Here is an 11484-nt window from a genome sequence, read left to right on the forward strand (position 1 = left end):
GGGAGAATTTTTTTCACAATCATTAGGGCACCCACAGTGGGGCGGACGATAGGCCACCCGATGCCTCGGGCGCGCCATCGTCTGCCACTGTGGGTGCGCGGACGATGGACGATGCATCGTCCTCGCCCGACAGATAGTCCGCGGACGATGGCGCGGACGATGCAACACGTTTTGTTTTATTTTTAAAATTTGAAAAATTCATTTATATAAATACCTCCTACCCCACCTTCATTTGTAACATTTTCATTCGCATTTTCACTTACACTAGAAAATGGATTCCGGTGATTACTCAAGTCCCAATAGTCCGATGTTTGGAGGTGGTGCATGTTGGCCGGGTACACAACCTGACGAATATCGGTCGTTCGACCCCGACACGCAGTACGATCCCGAATTCTGTACGGATTCGTACGGACTGTCTGACATGGAGCCGTCTCCAACTCGCCCTGCCGCCCCTTCCCGCCGCGCCGTCGGCCGCCGCCAGAAAGAAGCGGATCAAGTACCGGGCGTACAAGTTTCCACCTCCGGCAACGAATGAAGAGTACACCTCCGGGAGGACGAACTACCAACCGGATGAAACCCTCGTCTTGGCGAGGTGTTGGGTGGACATCTCGGAGGACTCGGTATTCGCTAACAACCAAAAGCAGCTTGCGTACTAGGAGCACATCGCCGAGCGCTACAATGAGGTGAAGCCGCCGAGCGCGTACAAGCGCCATAGGGAGCAGCTCCGCAAGCACTAGGATTAGGTTAAGAAGTAAGTCAACCTGTTCGCGGCGGAGTACGAGAAGTGCTCGAGGGAGCAAGGAAGCGGCGAGAGCCTGAGCGATGTGCGCGATAGAGCGCTGCTGTCGTACCAGTCAATGTACGACGACTTCTAGCATTTCAATGTCTGGGCGCTCTTGAAGGACAAGCAGAAGTTCCAAGGCGAGAATCTGCACACCGGTGCGACAAAGAGGACGAAGACCACTGAAGAGAAGGATTTGGTGTATGTTTTTTTATAGCTCTTTCTTTAATGCAAATTCTTAGGTCCAGAGGATTCGCTAGAGCACAAGGTCTAGGAGATCGTGAACTTTCAGAATGCATTCGTTGTCACAGCAAATCCCGCTTCAAAACCTCAACCCTCTACACTATTGGCTAGTATAGGGAAGTCGGGATCGAATCCACGAGGATGGAAGCGTTAGAATGCATTGAGAGAACTTTTGGATGGTTGGCTGCTGCCACGCAACACGAGGATTGAGTTTTAACTACTAGGCCTGGGAATTGAAATCTAGTCTATTCTAACTACCAGATCTGGAGAACTGAAAGTACATAAAATATAAATGCATGCATGTTCGTATCCAAAAGTAACTCGAGAGTATTCACCAAATTCCTGGGCCAAGTAAAAGAGTTTCCTAAAACAGTTAGACACACAACACGCAAAGTAAACGACAAGATCAGATTTTTCTATTTGGCTACTGACAGAAAGCTGCAATTAACAAACTAAAGCGTCTCGACTGTAACTACCGATCGACTTCATCTTCTCCAACAAGCAAGCACGAAAATAAACAGAACAGAACATGAAAACAGAGCATACATCAGATTGAACGATAAACACTTCAATTAAACTACCAGCTATCAGATCTAATCTACTAGACTAAGTAAATAAGCAGCAACAGAGTTTTCCATGCATATCCAAACACACGTACTTCAGATTCGAACAATTAACAGAAATCTAAGCTAGATCTACCAGAATTTTCACCAAATAAACTAGATCCACAACTTTCAACATCTTTTCAACTCCGCTTCAATCTCAATTAAATAGATCAACTCCGATCAACACTCCGATCAACAAACCAATTGCGAAAAGCATCCAACACAGTAAATCAGAGCAGTAAACATCAGAATCAAACGAGAACTGAGAACGGAACTGGATTAACCATAAACTGTAAACGAGTCACAAACAATCGCCAAATTTCCGGCAAGGAAATCGGCGAGATAAAAGTACGTGCAGAAAATAAATTATTTCTTCACTCCCTCTCGGAGTGGTATTACACCTTCCAAATGATCAAAACAAAACACCAACTAACTACCCAAGATTTTCCATTGAACCAAGTGCGTGAGCTAAGTGAGTGAATTTTGAGAGCGAGCCGAAATAACCAAGGAAAATTTCTAACTAAGTGTCTCCCGATTTACGCAAGCTTCTTGGTATTTATAGGTGTGGCTCGGATCCCTAGGGCAACAGTCTTCTTGATTTGACGATTGTGCCGTCGAGGATTTTGCTCATTTTTCTTCACTTTTTTTCTCTTCTATTTCTCTGCCCTGGTAACTGTTCTTCGTTCTTGAGCCTGACAAATAATTCACGCACCTGGACTTATAAATGCATGTTAACACCGTAGAAAAACAGAATTTATATATAAAATAGATGCAAGAAACGAGCTTTATCAACCACCGACAGTGGTGGTTACACGAGCAGCAAAAGCGGTGCATATCCGGTGGACCTCAACCGGACATACACGGAGGATGAGAGTTCCGGCACACCGATGTCCGCCCGGCATCCCTTAGGCATTAAGGCTGCGAAGAACATGAAGGGGGTTGGCAGTGGAAGCGTGCATGAATTTACCGATCATATGAATTTGATCTATTTAGCAGATTATTTAGACAAATTCTATTCGCGTAATTGTCACATGTATCATGCTCATAACTTGAATTAAAAACATGCTTTAGCACATAAAATCCCTAAAACATGCTTACTACGGAATTAGCCAATTTACCTTGTAAATTCAATTAAGAATCGATGATGGCTTGCTCCGTCTCCACGTGAAGATCTTCAATACAAGACATCAGATCTTCTGACTGGTGTCCCAGACTATACGCTGATATTTGTGTGGGCAAATCTCACCAACGTACTAGGACTCGAATAATGGAAGACAGAAACTGCTCACGGAGGAAGCACAAATTTCGAGCTCTCTCTTTCTAGAGGGGGACGAAAATTTTATGTATTAAAAAAAAGTTATTTCTGTCTCCTTTATTCTCCTATTTATATTAAGTCACACATTGGGCCCAGTCAGGGATCTAAGGAAGAATTTGGATCAGGCCTCACCCAATTAGCTTTTTACTAATTAAATTGAACCCCACAATTTAATATAAGCTTATATTGGAATATTACGAGCAGCCACTACAGAAGTAATATTGACATATTGCACTGCCTTCCAAATCCGAAATTACAAGTATTCCGGGTTTCCTTTAATTGCATTTGATTTATTTCCCGCGCTTAAGATAGAAACATCCATTAATTAATTAATGTCTGCTATAGACTTAATTAATTAACATATTTCGAATTCCGAGAGTGGACTTAGCAAGAAACTCTTATTTATTATTCATAGAGTAATTAAACTCCAACTAGCTAGGTTCCGAATAATAAAACCTTGTTTCGAGCTCCTCTTGTGGATGTTATCAAACGAGACTCTCCTCGCGCACGTTTCAACATAATAGCAATCCTAGCACCTCTAGATAATGATCACCACTACCCAATATACCCGGATCGTTGGGTTACGAAAAACCCGCACCTTTGGTAAGTCAAAGTAGTGGATACTCAATATCGTATGCTCAATGCTAACGTACATTGATTAAGAAATTAATTATCAAGACCTCGTCTTTCAGTAGATAGCATAAAGACTCGTCTTGCTGTTATATCCATTCAGTGCTATACCACACCAACGTCATCTTATTTCAATAAGGCTTAGAAATAATCGGACTGACATTGCAACCTTTCGCGATAGGTAGTCTAGGCCTATCTAGGTTGTGAAATTCTTATTTTTCTTTGTTTAGAACTGACCGTGTTACCTTAAATTGGACGACGCCCACAGCCGGTCTACTAAAACAAAGACTTAGACTTTGTTACGTTTGCTTATACATTTAAATATGCAATAAACAACCATTAAATGTAAAACATAACAACATTATGACAAAAATAATCTGTTGTATTTATTGGAAAATAACCATTAGAGTTTTACAGTATGCAATCACTCGAAAGATGATTTCTAGTATACAAAACCCTAACAATCTCCCATTTATACTCAAAATAGCTTTCGAGTATACAAAATGGTAGTGCACACGTCTAAATTTCTCCCACTTATACTGAAAGCGAGTTGAGGTCTTGAATGAGTCGAACTCTCATCCCTTCAACGTGGCACTCAAATGGTTTCACCGTCAAAGCCTTTGTAAAAGGATCTGCCAGGTTGTTCTCTGACGCAATCTTGACCACTTTTATGTCTCCACTGTGCACTATATCTCTAATGATATGATACTTCCGCTCTATGTGTTTGCTCGCTTTGTGAGCTCTTGGTTCTTACGAGTTTGCCACAACACCAAAATTGTCACAATAAATGGTGATGCTCTTGGGCAGATTCGAAACCACACCTAAATCCATAAGGAAGTTCTTGAACCATACAACCTCTTTTGCAGCCTCCGAAGCGGCCACATACTCGGCTTCCATGGTCGAGTCCGCGATGCATTTCTGCTTCACACTCTTCCAAATTACGGCTCTACCTCCTAAGGTGAACACATATCCTGAAGTAGATTTTCTCGAGTCCTGATCAGCTTGAAAGTCTGAGTCAGTATATCCCAAAGGGCATAGCTCGACTGCATTGTAAACTAGAGCATAGTTCTTAGTCCGTTTAAGGTACTTGAGTATGTTCTTTACGGCAGTCCAATGTCCTTGGCCTGGATTCGACTGATATCTTGCCACCATGCCAACAGCAAAGCAAATATCAGGTCTAGTACAAAGCATAGCATACATGAGACTTCCAACTGCCGAAGCATATGGAATCCTTCTCATTTCCTGTATCTCAGGCGGCGTTTTAGGGAACATCTCTTGAGATAAATGGATGCCATGTCTAAAAGGTAAGAAACCTTTCTTGGCATCATGCATGCTAAAACGACTAAGTACTGTTTCGATGTAAGATTCTTGAGATAAGCACAACATCTTCTTCTCTCGATTCCGAAGAACCTTGATCCCGAGGATGTGTCCCGCGTCTCCCATATCCTTCATCTCGAACTGGTTTGATAACCATGTTCGAACTGATGACAACATCTTTTTATTGTTTCCAATTAGAAGAATGTCATCTACATATAAAACTAAGAACACTACATTCCCCTTATCAACTTTCTTATACACGCAGCTTTCACTTGGGCACTTTTCGAATCCAAACTTGCAAACAGTTTGATCGAAACATTGGTTCCACGATCTAGATGCTTGCTTGAGGCCATAAATGGCCTTCTTAAGCTTCCAAACCATGTGTTCTTTGCCCTTTATGGCATATCCTTCGGGTTGTTCCATGTAGATGGTCTCCTCAAGACTGCCGTTTAGAAACGCAGTCTTAACGTCCATCTGCCATACATCCCAATCCATATAAGCTGCAATAGACAACAGTATCCGGATCGATTTGAGCATGTCCACTGGGGAGAAGGTCTCATCATAATCGATGCCTTCCTTTTGGGTATACCCCTTGGCCACTAGTCTTGCTTTGAAGACTTTAACTCGTCCATCGGGTCCACGTTTACGTCTATATATCCACTTGCTCCCAATGGCAGTACAGCCTTCGGGTAGGATGGACAAATCGTAGACATCTTTGTCTATCATAGATTGTAGTTCCGAATCCATTGCTTTCACCCATTCGCAATGATCGACATCTGCCAGCGCTTCCACAAAGTTCCAGGGATCTAATACATTGCTGTCCGAGGAGTGATCCATAGATTCCCCTAAACCAATGTATCTGTCGGGCTCATGTGAGACCCTCCCACTGCGGCGCGGCACTACAATATTTTGAGTAGAAGTTGAAGTTTCGGGAATTGTTTGTACACTTGGTACTTGTTCTTGGTTAATGGAACTTGTGACAGAAGTTAGCTCATCAAGAGCCACTTCACTGCTGGGTTTATGATTCATTACGTAGTCTTCCTCTAAGAATGTCGCGTGAGTGCTCACAATGACTTTCTTATCTCGGAGACTAAAGAATTCATAACCTTTCGTCCCTTTGGGGTATCCTATAAACAAACATACCTCCGTCCTAGATCCTAGCTTAGTTGGATCCTTTTCCAATACATGAGCCGGGCAACCCCGAACCTTGAGATGTGCTAGATTGGGCTTACGCCCAGTCCACACCTCATATGGAGTTTTAGGTACGGATTTTGATGGTAAATTGTCTAAAATGTGACTTGCAGAATGTAATAATGGAGTGCTCATTTCAGTTGGAAGAAGAAGGCAGAAGAAGGTAAGCTCGGCTAGAAGGGAGTTCGGTAAGCTCGGCTAGAAGGGAGTTCGGTAAGCTCGGCTAGAAGGGAGTTCGGTAAGCTCGGCTTTGAGCTGGAACTAGCCGAGAAGGAAGTTCGGTCTTGAGCCGAGAAGGAAGTTCGGTCTTGAGCCGAGAAGGAAGTTCGGTCTTAAGCCGAGAAGGGAGTTCGGCCTTAAGCCGAGAAGGAAGAAGCAACCTAGCCGAACTAGCCGTTGGAGCAGCAGTTAGTTAGCTGAGATGTAGCGGTTATTCTTCTTGCTTTCTTGATTCTTCTTGGAGTTAGTTAGTAGCAGTTGCTACTTGATTGTAGAGCTTTAAATAGCTCAAAACCGTGTATGTAGTTTAGTAGGAGTTTTATCAATAAAGAGTTTTCCCGTTTCTCTCCAAGATTATCATCTTCAATACTCAAAGTGTGAGTGTGTGTGTTTCTGCATTGTGTGATCTCATACAACAGTGAGTGTGTGTGTGATCTTCTTGAGTGTGTGAAAGCCTTGTGTGCGTAAATCACAACAAGTGGCGCCGTCTGTGGGAAGGGATATTGAAGCTGATTTGCAGAGGATCAAACGGTTTCAGAGATGGCAGCAAGGCTTGATGCAGAAAAGTTCACAGGCAAGAATGATTATGGCCTGTGGAAGATGAAGATGAAGGCGGTTTTGATTCAACAAGGCTTGGCCGCAGTTCTTGCAAAACAAGAGGAGAAAGGAAAGGCTCCAGTGCTTGATGATAAAGCTCAGGCAAAGATGGAGGAGATGCAGCTCAAGGCACATTCTGCAGTGATTCTGTGCCTTGGAGATAAGGTCTTGAGGGATGTTCAAGAAGCCAAGACTGCGGTGGAGATCTTGGACAAGTTGGATGAAGTTTACTTGGCCAAATCCTTGGCTAACCGGCTGTATCTCAAGAAGAGGCTGTATGCCTATAGTTTTTCTGGAGATAGGTCCATCATTGAGCAGCTAGAGGAGTTCAACAAGATCATTGATGACCTGGGATCTGTTGATGTCAAGATTTCAGATGAGGATAAGGCCATTCTCACATTGAATGCCTTGCCTAGCTCGTATGACCAGTTAAGTGATGCAATTATCTATGGAAGAGATAAACCTATCACCTATGCAGAAGTCTATTCAGCCTTGATGGCCAAAGAACTCCAGAAGACAGCCAACAGAGGCTCTGCAAGCTCCAATGTTCAAGCTGCAGAGGCCTTGAATGTGAAGAAGTTCAAGAAGCAGAACTTCAAGAAGAAGTTTGAGGGCCCTAAACCCTCAAGTTCTGATGCTCAGAAGGAAACCAGAGCTTGCTATTGGTGCAAGAAACCTGGACATTTGAAGAAAGATTGTCATGCATGGAAGAGAAAGATGGCCTCTGAGGGACACAACCAATCTGATTGTGTGGAGAGTGCTGATCCCCCGGCTCAACTTATGAATATTAGTGACAATGGGGTCAGTCACAGATGGATAATGGACTCGGGGTGCAGCTTCCATATGTGCCCCAATAGAAGCTGGTTTCATGATCTTCAAGAAGCATCGGGTACGGTTGTTCTTGGAAATAATCACATTTGTCAGATCAGAGGAATAGGGAAGGTAAAGCTAAGCCTACAAGATGGCTCTATAAAGATCCTGACTGGGGTGAGGTATATTCCAGAAGTGAAGAGGAACCTCATCTCATTGGGAATGCTGGAGCAGAAGGGGTTCACTATATTAATGAGTCAAGGCAAATTGTTTGTGAAATCTGGAGATGCAGTGATGATGGAGGCTGACAGAGAGCATATTCTCTATTATCTGAAGGCTAAGGCTGTTGATGGAGAAAGCAATGCTGTGTCAGATGATTCCCTAATGCTATGGCACAAGAGGCTGGGTCATCCAGCAGAAGGAAGCATGAAAGAACTCATCAAGAAGGGCCTGATCTCTGGAGATTTCAACAAGATGGACCCCTGTGAGCAGTGTATACTTGGAAAAGCAAAGAAGGCACCCTATCCTACAGGTATTCACTCTTCTACAGCCCCTTTAGACTACATACATAGTGATCTTTGGGGGCCTTCACCGGTGTGTTCAATTGGTGGAGGAAAGTATTATCTAGCTATCATTGATGACTATACAAGGAAGTTGTGGGTATATATTCTTAAAGAAAAATCTGAAACACTCACAAAGTTCAAGATATGGTGTAAGGAGGTTGAGCTAGAGAAGGGTAGAAGTGTTAAATGCTTAAGAACAGACAATGGCCTAGAGTTCTTGTCTGCTGAGTTTGATCTGTTTTGTAAAGAGAAGGGTATGAAGAGGCACCGTACTGTTCCTGGTAATCCCCAGCAAAATGGTGTTGTGGAGAGGATGAATAGGACTATCCTAGAGAGGGTGAGGTGCCTGCTTCTTGGTTCTGGTTTGAGCAGCAGGTTCTGGGGTGAGGCTGTGTATACAGCAGCCTATCTCATCAATAAATGCCCATCTACTGCCCTGAAATCTGAAACTCCTGATTACATGTGGTATGGAGCTCATAGTGACTACTCAAAGTACAAGGTGTTTGGGTGTGTGGCCTATGCTCATGCTAGGCAAAGCAAGCTTGAAGCTAGGGCTCTGAAATGTATTATGTTGGGGTATCAGAGGGGTGTTAAGGGGTATAGGCTCTGGTGTATTGAGCCCGGTAAGCAGAAGGTCTTGGTGAGTAGGGATGTGGTGTTCTTGGAGGATCAGATGCCATACCTGAAAGATAAGCTGGACTCCAGTGAAGATGAGGGTGATTTCTTCAAGGTGGAGCCTGTGGGGGTTGGCCTAGGAGCAGGTGGAGTCACTGACTCAGGGAGTGAGTCTGATTCAGATAAAGAAGAGGCTCCAACTCAGGGCAACCAGGCTGCTGAAAGTATTGATGGTGCAGATCCACTCACATATAAAGAAGCTATGCAGAGTAAAGATAGAGAAAGATGGATTGAAGCCATGAATGAGGAAATAGAGTCTTTACTCAAGAACAAAACCTGGATTTTGGTGGACAAATCCAAGCTGAATACAGATGGTAAGGAAAGGAGGCTGGTAAGCTGTAAGTGGTTGTTTAAAAGAAAGATTGAGACCACTGATAAGGATAGAGTCAGGTTCAAGGCAAGGCTGGTGGCTAGAGGCTTTACACAGCAGGAGGGAATCGATTTCAATGAAGTGTTTGCACCTGTTGTGAAGCACACTTCAATTAGGATCCTATTGGCTGTGGTGAATTAGCTTGACTGGGAGCTACAACAGCTTGATGTGAAGACAGCCTTCCTCAATGGAGATCTAGAGGAAACTATCTTCATGGAACAGCCAGAGGGCTATGTGAAGATTGGAGAAGAAGGCAAGGTGTGCATGTTACAGAAAAGTCTTTATGGACTTAAGCAAAGTCCTAGACAGTGGAATAAGAAGTTTGATGCACAGATGAAGAAGATTGGCTTCTCCAAGTCAGAATATGATGATTGTATTTACATCAAGAAGGCAGGCAGGACTCCCATTGCCTACCTATTACTCTATGTGGATGATATGCTACTTGCAGGGCCTTCTATGACAGAAATTCAGAAAGTTAAACAAGATCTGAAGTCAAGCTTTGAAATGAAGGATCTAGGAGAGTCAAGGAAGATCCTAGGCATACATATTCAGAGAGATAGAGGCTGCAAGAAGCTGTGGATGCTGCAAACTGACTATATTGAGAAAGTTTTGCAGAGATTCAAAATGGAAAATGCAAAAGCGCATCAACTCCTCTGTCCCAGAGTTTTAAGCTTTCAAAGGAGCAGGCCCCTAAATCTAAGCAAGAGGCTGAGGAGATGGAGTCTATTCCTTATGCTAGTGTGGTTGGAAGTGTTATGTATACTATGATCTGTACCAGACCAGATCTGGCACATGCTATCTCAGTGACTAGCAGATACATGGCTGACCCGGGGAAGGAGCATTGGAATGCTCTTAAGTGGATATTGAGGTACATGAAGTCAACCAGTGGCTGGGGAATTGTCTTCAATGGCTGGGAAGGTGAATCTGAGGAGGTTGTGCAGGGCTATTGTGATGCAGACTATGCTGCAAACCTGGACAACAGAAAGTCCCAAACAGGTTATCTTTTCACCATGTTTGGAACTGTAATCAGCTGGAAATCAGGGTTGCAAAGTGTTGTTGCTCTCTCAACAACAGAATCAGAGTATATAGCTCTCACTGCAGCTGTACAGGAGAGCTTTTGGATTCAGGGAGTGATTTCTGACTTTGGTTTTGACCAAAAGACAATGGTGATTCATTGTGACAGCAGCTCGGCTATGTGCTTGGCTAAACATCTGGGTTTTCATGAAAGGAGCAAGCACATAGACATAAAGTTGTATTTTATTAGAGACGAGATTGAGAAGGGGAGAGTGAAGGTGATTAAGATTAACACCTTGCACAATCCGGCTGACATGCTAACAAAGTCTCTAGGTAGAGACAAGTTTGATCATTGCAAGAAGTTGATCAATGTTTGTGCAAGAACTGAGATGAGCCCTCAGGTGGAGAATTGTAATAATGGAGTGCTCATTTCAGTTGGAAGAAGAAGGCAGAAGAAGGTAAGCTCGGCTAGAAGGGAGTTCGGTAAGCTCGGCTAGAAGGGAGTTCGGTAAGCTCGGCTAGAAGGGAGTTCGGTAAGCTCGGCTTTGAGCTGGAACTAGCCGAGAAGGAAGTTCGGTCTTGAGCCGAGAAGGAAGTTCGGTCTTGAGCCGAGAAGGAAGTTCGGTCTTAAGCCAAGAAGGGAGTTCGGCCTTAAGCCGAGAAGGAAGAAGCAACCTAGCCGAACTAGCCGTTGGAGCAGCAGTTAGTTAGCTGAGATGTAGCGGTTATTCTTCTTGCTTTCTTGATTCTTCTTGTAGTTAGTTAGTAGCAGTTGCTACTTGATTGTAGAGCTTTAAATAGCTCAAAACCGTGTATGTAGTTTAGTAGGAGTTTTATCAATAAAGAGTTTTCCCGTTTCTCTCCAAGATTATCATCTTCAATACTCAAAGTGTGAGTGTGTGTGTTTCTGCATTGTGTGATCTCATACAACAGTGAGTGTGTGTGTGTGATCTTCTTGAGTGTGTGAAAGCCTTGTGTGCGTAAATCACAACACAGAAAGCAAGGCATGTCCCCAAAACGAAATAGGCAGACGTGCATAACTCATCATCGATCGAACCATATTTAACAAGGTCTTGTTCCTTCTTTCAGCCACGCCGTTCTGCTGGGGCGTGCCCGGCGCAGTCAGTTGGGATTCAATACCCGACTCCGATAAG

The sequence above is a fragment of the Salvia splendens genome, chromosome 6, assembly GCF_004379255.2.
Source record: "Salvia splendens isolate huo1 chromosome 6, SspV2, whole genome shotgun sequence".
Classification (NCBI taxonomy): domain Eukaryota; kingdom Viridiplantae; phylum Streptophyta; class Magnoliopsida; order Lamiales; family Lamiaceae; genus Salvia; species Salvia splendens.